We start from the raw sequence: 17,443 nt of genomic DNA, 5'->3' as shown, positions 1-17,443 counted from the left end.
TCTCTTTTGTTTTTCTTTTTTTCTTGTTCTGTTAATAAAGAATTTCCATTATTCCTGTTTGAACTGTTACGATTTTGAAGAACAATTTCAGATTTTATAAAATCTATTAGTTCTCTAATTACACTAATTTGTCTTCCAGAAATTGATGATGGTACTTTCTTAATTGCTAAATGGGTATCAATTAACAAAATACAATAAAGACTAAGGAGATTCGCAAAGAAAATAATTTAAAATTTCACTGCAATCAATTCATCTGAAATTTCCCTATTAAGACAATTAATAATTAATAGAAAGCCAATAAAAAATTCAAATATATATTTTTTCTACATTTAAAAAAAAAAAAAAATCCTTTAAAAAAAAATTCAATAATGCAGGTAGAAGAAAATTTTCATTCACCGTCTTTAAGTTTGCTAGCTGTTACGCTGAATGCTTATAATCCAGATTTTGAAATGACATATCTATCGTAAGTTTTGTTGGAAGATTTACATAATATCGCTCGGATAAAATAGAATTAATTTATTGTAAAACTGTATACAAGAATTCTTTCAAGGTCACTTCTCGTACATATGCGAGCGTGAAAACCGCAAAAAATGTCGCATGTTTCACTGAAGATTATCAGCTGAAATGTATGACAACAAAAATATTTCTACCCAGACATTTTATGTTGAACTATTTCTACCCAGACATTTTATGTTATCTTTCGAATTTTGATCATGAAAATGGCTTACGTAAGATATAACATGATTTTTATATAGGTCATTTTTCAAGGTCAATGAATACTTAACCTTTAGCCTGCTAGATAAATTGTCGTCTGATGGAAATGTCGTCTGCTAAAATTGTAAAGTTCATTCAATTTGCTCTCTAATTCAATTTTTTCTAAACTCAGCATGGAAGACAAAGATCGAATTAAAGGTTTTTGACCCATTACAAATGTCAGTGTCATGCGTATTATCCACAGGCAAGTTCCGCATTTCCAGCATTTACAGAATCATCTGCGTGACCTACATAAATGATAGAAAAATGCCGAACTGCTTAAGGAGAATACAAAACCATGCGGAAATAGCTGAATAACATGTTATGGGTCCATTCATTACCTTTACCAAAATGCAAAAATGCTGCTACTGTAACTATATATACGATTTATTTATATTCAAACTTGTTCTTGAGTCTATATAAAAAGCATGCATTCTCGAGATCTATTAAGAACCATTACAAACATTATTCAGGAAAGTAATTATGAAACCATCTCCTGCATAACAATCAGGGATCACTCATAATCATTAAGGCGAAAATTCTGACAAATATTGACAAATTAAGCCTCGTATCTAGAACACAATCTGTCCTAAATGCAAATGTTAAGACATGACCAGAAACGAAATTGTCCTAATCTCGCTGTGACTGGATGCTTGATGATTATTATAAATTCTATTTACCATGGCGCAGTCTCTTATTTTTGTATTTCTGTGAATATAAATTTTACAAATTGCAATACACAATCTTCAATCAATCATCATTAATTTTCTTGAAAGAAATCGAGAAGACAGAAAGTTTCAGAATATCAAAGGCGATTCAGCCCTCCTCAGTTTTGAGTTACTCTCTTTAGGCATTAACTTTCCGACAATTAAGGAACTACTTTTTCCGATTTTTGAAATAATGATCGTTATTCTAGAAAACAAAGAAAAACCTGATCAACATTCCAATCAAAATTCCCAAAATTCATGAAAGCCACAACATGAGACCAATGCAGACATTTTTTTTTCTTTTGCAATATGATGCATAATTATCTAAATCACTATTAGAAAATCGGCCATGTGTAAATGTGCAAATGTACAAAAAGTGTTCTGCAAACATTGCCCAGTTGCAGTACTTTACCTAGATAAACATAAGAAAATCCACTACATGCAACTAAGCACAGTATATTTTTTTAAAGTGTTCACTCACTCATTTGCCTGAATAGACCTGAATATCAAGACAAACAAGGAATTCAATTATTGGTCTCATTTTCAATTTTGCTTTGATGCATTTAACCTTCAAAGACAATAAAAAACTCTTCTTTTTCCATTCATTTCTCAACAGCTCAAGCTTTCAGAGTCTAATAAAACACCCACTTAATTGATTTCCTACTAGAGAATGATAAAACAACTGTGTCAAAACAAAATGAATATCTGTCTTGTAAGACCTGAATTTTATTTATGCTTTTAAAGGAAATGATGACACTATGATAATGACCTTGATGGGTCATAATGCCTTTTTTATACCGTGAATGCCACGTACATCTTGTTACATGAACATAAGATAAAATTGTTTTTTCCATATATTTTTCATAGGTTCATGCAATGATTAACACAGTAAGATCTTTAGTAATACTGAATCCACTGGTTTTATTATAAACCTCCCTTTACGGCTACAGGTGTTTATGTTTATGTGCAGCATTGAAAGTAACACTATTCTTAGTATGTAATTTATACATATTAATGCATTAAATCTATTTTGAAAACTGCTTTATCTATCTTTAATCAAAAGATTTAAAGATTTACAAACCATTAAAAGTGTCAATTGACAATATATATGGCTTTGTGCAACATCTTTTTTATGAATATACTAATTTTTGAGGATATTTCTGCCCCCCCCCCCCCCTCCCACCCCACCGAAACGCTGACCTAACTCTTAATGGGAATAAAGAAATTATCTGTCTTTCTAAATGATCAAAGAGTTTGCTAGCTCTCAGATGACACATTAACTGAGATTACACTGCACAAAATTCCAGAGCAGTTAAAGACCTTAAAGCCCTTTGCTGCGTCCCATTACCCATTACCAGAGCAAACAAGAACTTGACCAGGGAATCCTTCAAAATGATGTCAGTCAAGGGGTCTTCCACCGGTCATCTTTTCTGCTTAATTCAGTAATTACCACTGATCAATCATCCTGTAAATGGTCAAGGAAACATTTTGACATACTCAACCATTTACAGGATGTCAAATTACAGGTGAGAAACATTTTAGCACACTTTGTAGTCTTTATCTAATGGCCTTCTTGTTTTTATAAACTTTGTTATTACCTCCCTTTTAGAAGAATGTTTTTAAATAAACACCAAATATTTTGTTGATTTATAAAGCAGTTTGGTTACTAAGCTTATTTTCTGTAACAATGACCTTAAATTAAATTTTTTACAGCTTTAATTTTATTCTTTCTATCTTGGTTTTGGTTGAACAAGGAGTTAAAATAATGTAGGCCTGCCCTGCACTTATCTCAATAGGGTCCAAAGCGCAGGCAGATCTCCAGATCCGGGAATAATGATTTCCATCCTCAGGCACGGCATATGTTCTCCGTCACGATTTAATAAAAGACACATGTCCAAAATCATTTGTGCTCCATCTCTAATTCATACATTTGGGGAAGTTGGCAGTTACTTGCAAAGAACAAGTTTGTACTGGTACCAAATCCAGGAATATTGGTGATGTTAACTGCCTACCATTACAGAACTGAAATACTGAAAAACGGCGTTAAATCAAAAAGAAACAAATAAATATGTTGGTCAACTCAATCTGTTGAAAATTGCCCAACCAATTTAAGATTTCAGGCATGCGAGGAGAAAAATGTTTTCTATGACAATTTACTGACATTAATATAGCTATTGTTATTTGCAGACATCCCAACTCTCCCGATCCGATCGGGTTTCTCCCGTTTCTGGTTGTAAAACCCGATCATCCCGATCAGAAGTCTCAATCTCCCGATTAAAAAAAAACAAACAACAAAACAACATAAACAAAAATTATGAAATAATCCACTTCTTTGCACCTATCTGATACTGTATCACTACTGACGAGTCTGTAAACAACAGCTTTCAGATATTTTCGCACCTTATTCTACCCGTGCTGATTATTGTTTATTACACGATTTAACAAAGCCATGTGTTGATTAATGTGTCACAATTGAAATTAAAATCCAGACATTAGATATTTAATTAAATTCAATCAAATTTAGATTAGAAATTATACTGGCTTACCTTTTCCTGTAACTTTTTGAAAATCGAAAGTAGATGGTCGCCGAGTCAACCTGCTAGGTTTTAAAAAACATTTCTCTTAAAATCATTTTGATAAGAGGAAATGTCATGGTAAATTTTAATATCACTTACTATCAAATGCTGTTAAACTGTCTTTGCATCACAATTTGTCAAACACATCCTTTTAACTGGAGATTTAGGCAAATGTCTACGAAAGTGTAACAATACCCGGACATTCTATTTTGGATAACAGGATTTTGATCAATAAAACTATTTGAGCTAGGGGTTTTAAATACTGGTTGACAGGGATGAGAATCAAACAGTAAATTTTCTATTGCTTGAACTTTTATTCTTTTAGCTATATACATTTTGTTTTTACAGCTCTAACAGCTGCACTGTTTGTCATGTAAAATTCACCTGGGGAGTCTTCTTTCCAACAAAAGAAATAAAAGTGCAGGTTTAATTCTCAGTGGTGTTTTGAATTTAGACATAGTGCTTAAAGTGCCATAACTATTTAATTTTGCACAGAAGGCTTCATGTATTATTGTTCCAAAACATTAAAAAATGCATGAATAATAAGATATAGACAAGTGAATTTTTTTAAGACTTGTGATTTTATACGGGCAAATAAGTTTATATTATCATTAGATTTGTTAAAAGCTTCGTTATCATGAACATAATTACCGTGGTATAAAATCTCCCACTTGAACACCTCAATCTCCCACTTTGGAAAGCAAAAACTCCCACTTGGCATTCAGAAAAAGTTGGGATGTCTGTATTTGTCTTCCACTCTGATTCAGGTAGAGGGGATTTTTAGTCGGAAACAATTCAAGACAGCAAATTTATCATTTGTCTTTCACTTCTGATTGACAATAACTTAAGATTCTCGTAGTCAGAATTCAGGATCACCGCATGACCAGCATAACAGACTGAAACTCTAGAAGTATGCACTTACATGTAACTAAAATAATTAACTTTCAAACTACTGCATACTGCAAAAATCAAGAATTTTTTCTTGAATAGATTAAAGGTGTCTTTTGCAAAAATTGCACGAAAACTCACAGCACTCCCACAAGGTCAAAGTTATAAGAAAATAACTATAAACGGCAATAAAATGTGACGAATATTGCAAATCTATTTAATAAGAAAGATTTAGATTTTCATCTACTATAAAACCTAAATAAATCGAAAGATATGTTCTCCTCAGATAAAATATCACCTAACAGTTTACAATGCATTTCACCTGCTAGATCGATGAAGTCAGATTTTAATGCATCTTATATCAAGTTGCCTTCTCTGACTGTTTTATCATGCAATGTTATCCAACTTAAATAAACAATCACATTAATCTAATTCCTCAACTTCAGTAAAACTGTCTTAAGTATATAAACACAGAGACTTCAACAGATAAAATAGTTCATTAGTGGCAGGATTACATCATGCATGCTCAAAAAACATTAAAGACACACCATGACCTAGTGGCCTACTTTCCTCACCCCCACTATTCTGATAATGCCATATGCTGCAAGTGCTAACTAATTCAGTCAATCTCCTGCTAACTTATTTAGTCAATCTCTTTCAAGAAGTTTTAAGAACATTATAAATAACCATCTGTTTAGAAACAAAGTGTGCTCTTAACTTAAAACAGTAGAGACACACTGCCTTGGCCTTATAAAGAGCTATATTTTTTTTTAATTTTGTAACTGTGAGATACTTGCATTTTTTGGTAATAATCATGTATAATTACCATCTCTGAAACAAACAAGAACACACTCAGATATTCTGTGATGGGTCTTTAAACTTTATAAAGAGCAGTGATGAGTATTTAAACTTTATAAAGCACAGTCAATACAATTACAGTTCACTGCTGCAAATTTTAAGAATCAGGAAGAAAATATCGATAGGTCAGTGAAACAGCTTATTCACATTTACCACATATGATTTTATATAAAATGTAAATCTTACATAATTATATACAAAATGAAATGTGATAAAAAGAAGTCGCAGTTTAAGCTAAGTGTCTGTCATCTGCTAAAACAAACAATAGAATGAGTTGGGATTTTCAGAGTGGTGTGACAAAACTATACTGGTCATATGATGCCAGAATGCATTTTCTTTAGTGTATGTAGCATTTTAAAAGCAGAATGTTTTTTCTTCTTTGTTTTTCAAATATTAAAAGATTTATCAAGTATACACTAATTGTGATTAGCTTAAGGTCCAATAGCCAAAACTACTGCACAAAGTTTGAAGGACTAGGGGCAGACATTTTGACCATTGACCAACAAGTCATTCAATAAGTGCAGAATGATTATAAATCTTTATGCAAAATTTGACTTTAGCCAGATGCACTATACTAAGATCTCGACCAGCAAAAAGCAAAATCTATTGACTTGCGACTTATATATGGAGTCACATACTATACATATTTATGTGGAAAGTGTATTTTAACATGGCAATCAATGGTCAAACCAATAGCAACGCTCCTAGACAGAACTACTTTATCAAGTGATCATAAATAATTCATAGTTTGGATTGTATCTTGTTTAAACCCTTACTTTGCTGAACACAATTGATTCTGTCTTTGCAACCATGCAGTCTGATCATGATCTTCACTGTTTGCCATTTAGACTGGCATCAGTCGTTAGAGTCATTAAATGTAAAGCACTTGGCCATAAAATCAATCCTCTTTGATAGCACTTCCAAAATTACGTATTCTAACCCTGACAAGTTGAGATACCTAGAGAAAAATTTTCTTGAAATTTGTCAGATGAACGAATAACTTATTACAGATAACTGATCTCAACAGACTTGTATCTATTTGCATTAGCATACTTTTGTCACCCCTTTAATTAATGTACGCATATAAGATGGCAAGTTCATTAAGAATAGCAGGTTACAGGTTAAGAATAAACTCAGAAACAGTTCTTGTGCTCTGTACTGTGGTTTCAGATGTTTACCCTATACTGACAAGCCTTCATTAGGCTTATCAGTGTTTTGGGGGTTTTGGGGAAGAGTGGTACGGATGGACATACGGACAGGCGCATAAGTGTGTGGGGGCACAAAAACAAAGCAAATTTTAAAACTACTAGAAACTGTCATATGATAAGATGTAATCACCGGGCAATGCAACTTTACTTAAAGCCAGGCATATATATGTCATTTCTTTTCTCCATGATGATTTATAATTACCTAAAGAATGTGCTGAATGCAGCAGGATTCAAAATTTTATCAAGCATCTTCAAAACAAACATTTTTAATTTTAGCTACCCAAATACTCAAATGATGCAAGCATAAACTTAATGCCAAGTATGTGATAAACACGCTTAACCAATTTCACAATAACTTGCGCATCAGAGAAGCCTTCTCCAATCGTTACACAACAGTCTGGGTTTTCAACAAAATACCTTTTTTTCTGTCTAGAGACTTCAAGAAGTCAGTCAATTGATAATGTAAAAAGATAATCACTTGTTGTAACAAAAGGAATCTCCTTTAGCATCTTTCAACCAGAAAGGGAAAAAAATGAATTCTTAAGTGTGGTAATCAATTACACAACTATTATCTGCCAAAGATGCCATGTTTCTGTCACAAATGATTTAAACAATTTCACTGAAATATTTTATTATCATTTCAACTTCAATATCACCAGGATCATTATTACCATTTTATTTATTTGTCATTACCATATATTATTATTATAATTAATCATTTTATGATATAAATCAAACATACACAATCAGAAAATGGCAGTCCTTCATTCTATAATAGATTTTGGTAAAAACTTATCAAGATAAGAATTCTTAACCTGCTAAATTGAGTCATACAAATAATATAGAACAAAAACATAACAGTTAAATTTTACAAAAATCTTCAGACAATTGCTATAATATATAAGCTACAGACAATTGCTGTAATACATGATCTCAGACAACTGCTATATTACATGATCTTCAGACAATTGCTGAATTACATGATCCAGACAATTACTAAATAACATGATCTTCAGAAACTTGCCATATTACATGATCTTCAGACAATTGCTAAATTACTTGACCTTCAGACAATTGCTAAATAATGATCTTCAGACAATTGCTAAATAACATGATCTTCAGATAACTGCTAAATTGCATCATCTTCAGACAACTGCTAAATTATATGATCTTCAGACAACTGCTAAATTACATGATCTTCAGACAACTGCTAAGTAACATGATCTTTAGATAATTGCTAAATAACATGATCTTCAGATAACTGCTAAATTGCATCATCTTCAGACAACTGCTAAATTATATGATCTTCAGACAACTGCTAAATTACATAATCTTCAGACAATTGCTAAATTACATGATCTGAAAATAACTGCTTAATTACATGATCTAAATGAGACAATTACTTTATTACATGATCTTCAGACAATTGCTATAGTACATGATCTTCAGACAATTGCTATATTACATGATCTTCAGACAACTTCTATATTACATGATCATCAGACAATTGCTTCATAATAATACATGATTTCAGACAATTACTTTATTACATGATCTTGATAAAATTGCTATATTACATGCATGATCTTCAGACAACTGCTAAATTACATGATCTTCAGACAATTGCTTTATTACATGATCTTGATAAAACTGCTATATTACATGATCTTCAGACAACTGCTAAATTACATGATCTTCAGACAATTGCTAAATTACATGATCTTCAGACAACTGCTAAATGACATGACCTTCAGACAATTGCTTTATTACATGATCTTGATAAAACTGCTATATTACATGATCTTCAGACAACTGCTTAATTACATGATCTTCAGACAATTGCTAAATTAGATGATCTTCAGTCAATTGCTTTATTACCTGATCTTCAGACAATTGCTTTATTACATGATCTTCAGACAATTGCTTTATTACGTGATCTTGCTAAATTACATATCTTCAGACAATTGCTAAATTAGATGATCTTCACACAACTGCTTTATTACCTGATCTTCAGACAATTGCTTTATTACGTGATCTTGCTAAATTACATGATCTTCAGATAATTGCTAAATTACTACAAGATCTTCAGACAATTGCTATATTACTTGCTAAATTACATGATCTTCAAACAACTGCTTTTTTACATGATCCTCAGACAATTGCTTTATTACATGATCTTCAGACAATTGCTATATTACATTATTTTCAGACAATTGCTTTATGGCATAATCTTCAGACAATTGCTTTTTTTACATGATCTTCAGACAACTGCTATATTTCATGATCATCAGACAATTGCTTCATAATAATACATGATCTTCAGACAATTACTTTATTACATGATCTTGATAAAACTGCTATATTACATGGTCTTCAGAAAACTGCTAAATTACATGATCTTCAGACAATTGCTAAATTAGATGATCTTCAGACAATTGCTTTATTACCTGATCTTCAGACAATTGCTTTATTACATGATCTTGCTAAATTACTACAAGATCTTCAGACAATTGCTATATTACTTGCTAAATTACATGATCTTCAAACAACTGCTTTTTTACATGATCCTCAGACAACTGCTTTATTACATGATCTTCAGACAATCGCTATATTACATTATTTTCAGACAACTGCTTTATGGCATAATCTTCAGACAATTGCTATATTACATTATTTTCAGACAATTGCTTTGTGGCATAATCTTCAGGCAATTGCTATAACACAGTCATGATCTAAGACAATTGCTAAATTACACAATGCTATATTACATGATCTTCAGGCAAGTGATAATAAGAACATGCTCTTCAGAATATTGCATAATTACATGATCTTCAAACATAAATGCTACATTACATGACTTTCACAACTACTAAAATACAACATGATCTTCAGAATCACAGCATAATCTTCAGACAAAAACTTTATATTACCTCCAATTAGTCCATTAAAACAAAATAGAGTGTTAATCATTCTGTTAAAGGTTATATAACAGACAAACCCTGACTCTAGATTAAAACTGAACCTATTCATTTACACAGCCCCCATTTTTCGCCAGTGACGTCAAAAACACACCTTTATATTTTTTTCAATTTAAGCACCAATACAGAAACTTTTAATATTGTTTGCTATATGAGAATTTTCCAAGGACACTATAGAATGTACAAACGATTCAAAGAATTTTCAATCAATATTCTATGTCTAAATCAGGCACACAGTTTCTATATAAGGAAATCTGTACTAAGAAAAACCATGTTAACTAGGAATAAATCATCTTTTCAATCTACTTCATAACCATTAACAGTCTCATGGCATCCATTCATACACAAATTAATGATCTATACTTGCAAGTCTATGCTATAGTCTCAGCTCTCACTGCTAAGTGAAGAAAGGGGCAAACACATGTGACACTGACTTTAGAAGTACAGCCCCATGTGACACTGACTTTAGAAGTACGCCTTACACTGACTTAGAAGTACAACCCCTGTGACACTGACTAAATACAGCCATTGACACTGACCTTACACTGCTTAAGTACTTAACCCATTACACGACTTAGAAGTAGGGCCCAGACACTGATTTAAAGTACAGCCCATGTGCACTACTTTAGAATACAACCCCATGTACACTGACTTTAAAGTCACCTATACCTTGACCTAAAGGCAGTACAAAAAATCACTTTTTCAGTACAGCTCAGGTTTTTTTTTTCCTTTTATTATAATAGGCTCTTTCCCCTCAGAAAATTTCTTTTAAATCTGCATGTTTTCCCAAAAAATTGACATTTCATCAGGTTTTTTTATTGCCCTTTGCCCACATACCGAGCTATTTTTTTCCCAAATCACAGGCCTTGGCCACTTCCCCTCCTGGTAAAAAAAAATCTGCTGAGTGAGCTAGACAGATTGGTGACTGAAATTCTATTTTTAGAACTACTAAACTTGACCTTGACCTCTATGAAGGAGTCCAAACATAATACAAGTCTCTCTGTCTATAGTTTACATTTGAGTGCAAAGTTTCACTGATATATATCCATGTTATTACAACATTATTTTTTTCTCAAACAACTATGACCTTGACCTTCATACAAAGAAATCAAAATGAATGTCAGCCTTACTGCTTGTGCATGTGAACCTATACCACATATTTCACCTTATAAATACAGTTCTCAGTCTAAATCAAAAATTCTATTTTCAGTAACACTGACACTGACCTTATCAAAAATATTTCCCTGACCTTATCAAAAATATTTAAAACAATCAAATTTTATTTTTTATCTATTTCATTCATTTTTATACCAAATTCCATCAAAACACCTGCAGTCACTGAGAGAAAACACTTTATGTTTCATTTTTTGCAAGATTTATGTTTAATACAGCAAAATTGATGACAAAATAAATTGCATTTATTTCACACATGATCAAATAAATTTAATTTTTTTATGTAATTATAAGCAGATAATATTTAATTATTTCAGCAAAATAACAAATTATTTAACTTACCTAATAGATTTAGTCACAAATACCACTTCTAACATGATAAATGATAAATTTGCACATTAATTCCTTATTCATACTTAAACGATACATGTTTTTACTTCCCATTCAGTTAAGTTATAAGATTTAAGAATGTTTATTTTCAACTTATATATTTTGTCGCTGAACTTAATCTCAGTTGTACTTTTAAATGTTTACCGTTAAATCATTATTTGTTTAACTGATAAAGCATTACCCTTTAATAAACAACAAAAATAAGATACTGAAATAATATACAATCTTTCATGACGAAACTTTCATCAAAATTCATAAGAGCCATTTAAAACCACAAATGAAACTAAGACCGCAATTACGGTCCTATATCGCTCACCTGAGTGTTATTTATAACAAGACGCAAGGACTGAGATTGAAAAAGAAGTTCTCATTCTAGTATATGCCAGGACATCTTAACTCTTATCATGCTAGGCATGACTGATTCTGACTTTGCGTCCAGTGTAGATCATGATCAGCCTGCACTTCCATGCAGTCTGATCATGATATGCACTGTTCGCTATTCCGTCAGTACCTTTTTTGTATGCACCCCTTTAAACAGTTAATGGTACTGTCCAAATTGAAAGATGGACAAGTTCATTATAGAAATTTAGCATTGTAAGGGTTAAGATTCTGTTATCTGGCAGCCCTATTTTTCACAATTTAACAATTATTTCAATTTCATAGTCAAAATGATTAATATACCATTTTAAAAGTTTTCTTCATATACTTGATAGGGCAAACACTTGACTCAACCCTACCCCCCCACCCATTCCTTCATCACCAAAATTTTCATGGATAAAACTGTCTTTCTCAATTCAGCATATTAGAGTCACCCAAAAGGTATCATTTTTCTGAGAACTGGTCATATGATTGTGTATTAACTTATATAATATATTCTGTATTCTGTTAATTGGTTACAAAATTTGATGAAATATTCTTATTTTTGCCAACTGCTTGTAATAGAAACAGTGTTTAATGAAAGGGCTTTACTTATGAACTCTTTTGAATTTCTGAAAGCACGCTGAATCACCCGTTAGCAGCTAACAGGCAGATGATACGTAACCCTCATGAAAAAAATTCTGAATATTTAAATAATTGTCAATTGCTGAACAGTTTCTGAATTTGTCTGAAAATCCCTTCATAATTGATTGCATAGACAATTACAACAGAGGTGAGCAATCAAGTTAATATACCATCCCTTATTTTCACACAACATAATTATCTTTAAATCACTTGACTGCTCAATCCAACAAAACACCCTGAAGTATAGCATGAAGACTGACGTGTTACACAAGGACCTAGCCAGGGGCTGAAACTTATGGTCCTTAATTCTAATAGAAGTTTTTAGTTCTCCAATTAATTATACTAAATGAATAAATAATTCATTTTTTATTTTATGGTGATTCCGTGCAAAAAGGCCATAATATATATCGCAAGTTCCCTACCAAGACGAGTGTATTTAAAAAGCCTATTGACCTTGATTCAAGGTTGTATTAGATAATAAGTTTGACTGCACTTATCGTGTTTCACCTTCATTTTATCAAATACCAGCTTTTGCAGAGATAAAACCAAGATGCTTTGACGTCACAGTTGGCTTTCTATACTAACAACAGGGTAATGGAAGGATAACGGGACCCGACATTGACCTCTCAAGTGAGTCCAATGTAAATTTGCTGATGTAATCATTGTAATAAGGCTGAGTATGGAAACTTTAAAACCGCAGATGTGCACGTTTGATGCAATTATTTTACTCCATAAGTTACACTGGAATGTCAAACGTCAATGATTTTTAATACTCAGTCAATCAAATTTGACAGTCCGACTCCCGGCCAAATTTATGCTACCCATAAACAGACTATCTGACATTATTCCAGGTTTTCCAGATCATGATGTTACACCATCACTTCCAGTTTATCATACGTGCAAAACTACCTTTAAAGGTCAATCCAAAAGCAGTGCAATGGAAGTAAGCGATGCAAAACACTCTCCTAGACCCATTTGGCAGCAACATTTTAACCTTTTAAAGTACCGAGCTAAATTTCAAAAATGGAATGATCTATCATTCAATTTGGTCAGTACGAATTATTATTTGAAGGGGCGTTCACTGAAAATTTACCGACTGAACAACGAACACCAAGATGAACATGTAAGGATGTGCAGGCTCAGCTTGGTCTGCACTGGTCGCAAAGTCAGAATCATTTGCAAGTTTAAGATCAAAGGAAATTGGTCACCAAAATGACCTTGAAATATCAACAGTCAGCATCTTACAGTGATAACATTATCATAACAATACATGTTAATCACATTGATCAAGGCTGTACATGTACTTATCTGATAACTCTGACCAGGTGAAATACATGTACACTCTTTGCCTGATTATGATAATTAGGTCAACTGTATGATATCCATTGTTTGTTTGTCTGATAACACTTAAAGGCACTGACCTCCTGAGATCATGCAACAATATCAAAAAAAAAGTGAAAAAATTAGGTATCCCAAAATGAATGCTATATTTCGACTCGGGCATCTTTTTTTTTTCTTTATTTGGCATTTTTACGATAGTTTAGAAACAAAACTCCATATTCTAATGTTCATAATATTGCCAAACTTCAATTTTTTATGAACAAATGTCTAATGAATCAAGTAATTAAGGCATCAAAGTTTTAAATTTCAGAGCAATGTTTTGTACACGTACTTTATCGAAGTTTTACCTATAATCTAATTCGAAAACAGTGTTGGTCTTAATTCTGACACCATACACAGTTTCTCTCCTCAGTGCAAAGAGTGGATAAGTACGACACAATTATCCACTTCTTGCACTGAAATGTGGATAAGTGCAACATGGTTATCCACTTTTTGCACTGAAATGTGGATAAGTGCAAAACAGTTATCCACTTTTTGCAATGAAATGACTCCATGTCAAATTTGTTAAGAAGTAAAACTTACGGAAGCGTGAACAGTAAAAGTTTGAAACTTCAGCCTCCATAGAGTTTCGTATTACCTTATGATTGTTTATTTGAATTTTTTTAACCCTTGCTAAATTTCTATCATGATCTACCAACTTGTCCATCTTTCAATTTGGATAATACCATTAACTGTTAAAAGGGGGTGCTTACCAAAAACATACTGACTGAATGGCAAACAGTGCAGGCTGATTTTGGTCTGCACTGGTTGCAAAGTCAGAATCACTTGCCGCCAGCAGGCTAAGGGTTAAAGACAATATGGTCACTTGCCAGCTTTACATGGTGAAAGAAGACCCCAAGTGCCTAGTTAGCCCCATTCAGGCATTATTTCAGGCATGGGCGGGTAGAACTACTACAAGAACAGTTCAGGTATTCAAACCCTAGAAAATTTGACTGTGAAATAGAATGGAAATCACACCTCCATGAAATAGTTCCTCATATATCTTACTTTTATGAGCTGTAAGAATTTAATTTTAATCCCTTGAAAAATTTATATCACAGGCACCCTGCTCAAAGAACTTACATAAATCCTGATCAAACTGACTCCTATTGAAATATCTTATTGAAGGGACAGTTATCATTCATTCAATGACATGAGATATTTCGATAACGCTCATTGAAGTAACAGATATACAATCCTAGCAAATTAAGATTTAAGGTCACTTAACTGTTTCAGATAAGCATAACAAAGAGCTCAGCACAGAAATGCCAAAAGCCCATGCAGTCAATAGAAACGTAAAATGTCAAAAAAGGGGCATAACTTATTTTAGTGAAAAAGTGAAAAAGTAAAATAAAGTTATGTAGCCTGTGAACTGCATGTCAGAATGACACGGAATAAAGTGTAGTGTGAAATTTCAATCCATTCCCACAAGTGGTTACTGAAATACCTGTTTTCATATCAAAACTTAACCAAAAACTGCATAAGTACAAAAGGGGCATAACTTGGAATAAGCCCAAACCAAAATACAAGCATGCGGCAAGCTTGTGAGAAGTTTGCCATAAGCTTGCGCAAGCTTACAGCAATCTTAAAAAGATTGCAGCTATGTAATATAATGCTTGCGGATGCTCGCATAGAAATTAAGTTTGCGGAGAAGTCTTTCTTCGCAAGCTTGCAGCGAGCATCCTGCGATCTTAATACTATTTAAGGTTGCGACTAAGCTTGCGACAGAAATTAAGTTTGCGGAGAAGTCTTGCTTCGCAAGCTTGCAGCGGGCATCCTGTGACCGTAATACTATTTAAGATTGAAAGATTGCGACTAGCTTGCGATCCTGTAACCTTTTTCAAACTCTTTTAGTTCACTGATACATATAAAAGGGAGGTAATATGTTAAACCATTAAAATTGAACTTTTTATGTGAAAATAAGTTGTTTTAAAAAAATATTGTCCCTGACTGTTAAATCTTTATCTACTGATCACTAAAAATATTGTTTTATGAAAGTGCGAAAGTTTTACAAACTGTGCAGTTTGTCAAATTAAAGGACATATATAATTAAATTTTTAGACTTTTACATTATTAAAACTGTCTAACAAACCTAAGTAAGGTTTTGGAAGACAGTATAGTTTGCAAGCTTGCGCAACCTTGTTATAATTACAAGGTTGCGCGAGACTCGCAAATGATATAGTCTACACTCATATAAATGTGTTTAAGCTTGCAAGATTGCACAAGCTTGCAACCTTGTTATGATTGTGTAAGTTTGCAAGATTGCGCAAGCTTTAAGACTGCAAGCTTGCGCAAACTTGCAAGGTTGCAATTAAGATTGCTAGGGTTCCAATCGCAAGCATGCGCAACCTTACAAGCTTGCAAGATCTTAAATAGGTCGCAGGAAGCACGCAAATAATCTTGCGCAAACTTAAATTATGGTTGCAATGGTTCCAATCGCAATCTTGCTGCATGCTTGTTAAGACTGCAACTGCAATCTTGCTGCGACCTTAATGCAAGCTTAATTAAGCTCGCCATTTTGGTTTGGGAGGAGCTGCGTTCAATAAACGCTTGATGCCCCCGGTGGCATCCTTGTCGATACAAAGCAACCTAAGTCCAAAATGAGGTCAAGGTCAAACTGAGGTCAGGTGATGTTTGAAGATGAGGAATGGTCACAGGTTACATCAGTGTATTAGTATCAATTCAATCTTGTAAGCGGTATTGATGCTAGACAAAATGGTCCCATTTGGTTAACCAAGAGATGGCCCATATAAAGCAACCTAAGTCCAAAATGAGGTCAAGGTCAAACTGAGGTCAGGTGATGTTTGAAGATGAGGAATGGTCACAGGTTACATCTGTATTAGTATCAATTCATTCTTGTAAGCTGTATTGATGCTAGACGAAATGGTCCCATTTGGTTAACCAAGAGATGGCCTATATAAAGCAACCTAAGTCCAAAATGAGGTCAAGGTCAAACTGAGGTCAGGTGATGTCTGAAAATGAGAAAAGGTCACAGGTTACATCTGCATTAGTATCAAGTCATTCTAGTAAGGGGTATTGATGCTAGACAAAACGGTCCCATTTGGTTAACCTCGTACGTCCGGGTCGACGAACGGACGGACGGACAGGACGATCACTATATGCCTCCCGCATCAGTAGATGCCGGGGGCATAAAAAGTGCTAAACATGAATTATGGAACCAGTGCACGGAGGCATGTAATGTCATCACAATGAATCCATTCCACTCACAGTGGGTGGTTACTTAGACAGCAGCTTCTTCACACAGTCGAGCTAAAAAATATTTCAATTGTGACAAAACTATAGATCTTATAAGACAAACAGGAGCGTCAACTGAAAGTTTAATAAAGCACGCATGTGAAAGTCGGAGTGACATTCTCTAAATTAATATTTCAAAATGTCAGAATATTATCATGTCTGCTTTCCTCTTGATGACAACTTCCATTTGTACCTGTTGAACTTATTCTCTAGTTTAAGCAATAAAATACAGGTAAATCCTTATAGTCCTTGTACCTTAAAGCTACTTGCCAACA

At 33.2% G+C, this 17,443-nt stretch overlaps 1 protein-coding gene across 8 annotated transcripts in view; it reads right to left on the bottom strand.

Annotated features, from left to right (window-relative positions):
- Nucleotides 1-17,443, bottom strand: part of LOC123538548 (anion exchange protein 2-like) — a 175,804-nt gene that overhangs the window by 94,208 nt on the left and 64,153 nt on the right. For 2 of the 8 annotated variants that reach the window (XM_045322724.2, XM_045322729.2), the window contains exon 1: nt 11,484-11,609. The exons of the other annotated variants lie outside the window; for them this stretch is intronic. The gene's annotated coding sequence lies outside the window, so the exon portion shown is untranslated. Of the gene's footprint in view, nt 1-11,483; nt 11,610-17,443 lie in introns of those variants that run through there. 8 annotated transcript variants of the gene reach the window in all.

The sequence above is a fragment of the Mercenaria mercenaria genome, chromosome 18 (genome assembly GCF_021730395.1).
Source record: "Mercenaria mercenaria strain notata chromosome 18, MADL_Memer_1, whole genome shotgun sequence".
NCBI lineage: Eukaryota > Metazoa > Mollusca > Bivalvia > Venerida > Veneridae > Mercenaria > Mercenaria mercenaria.
This window is presented reverse-complemented; position numbering and strand designations above follow the sequence as displayed.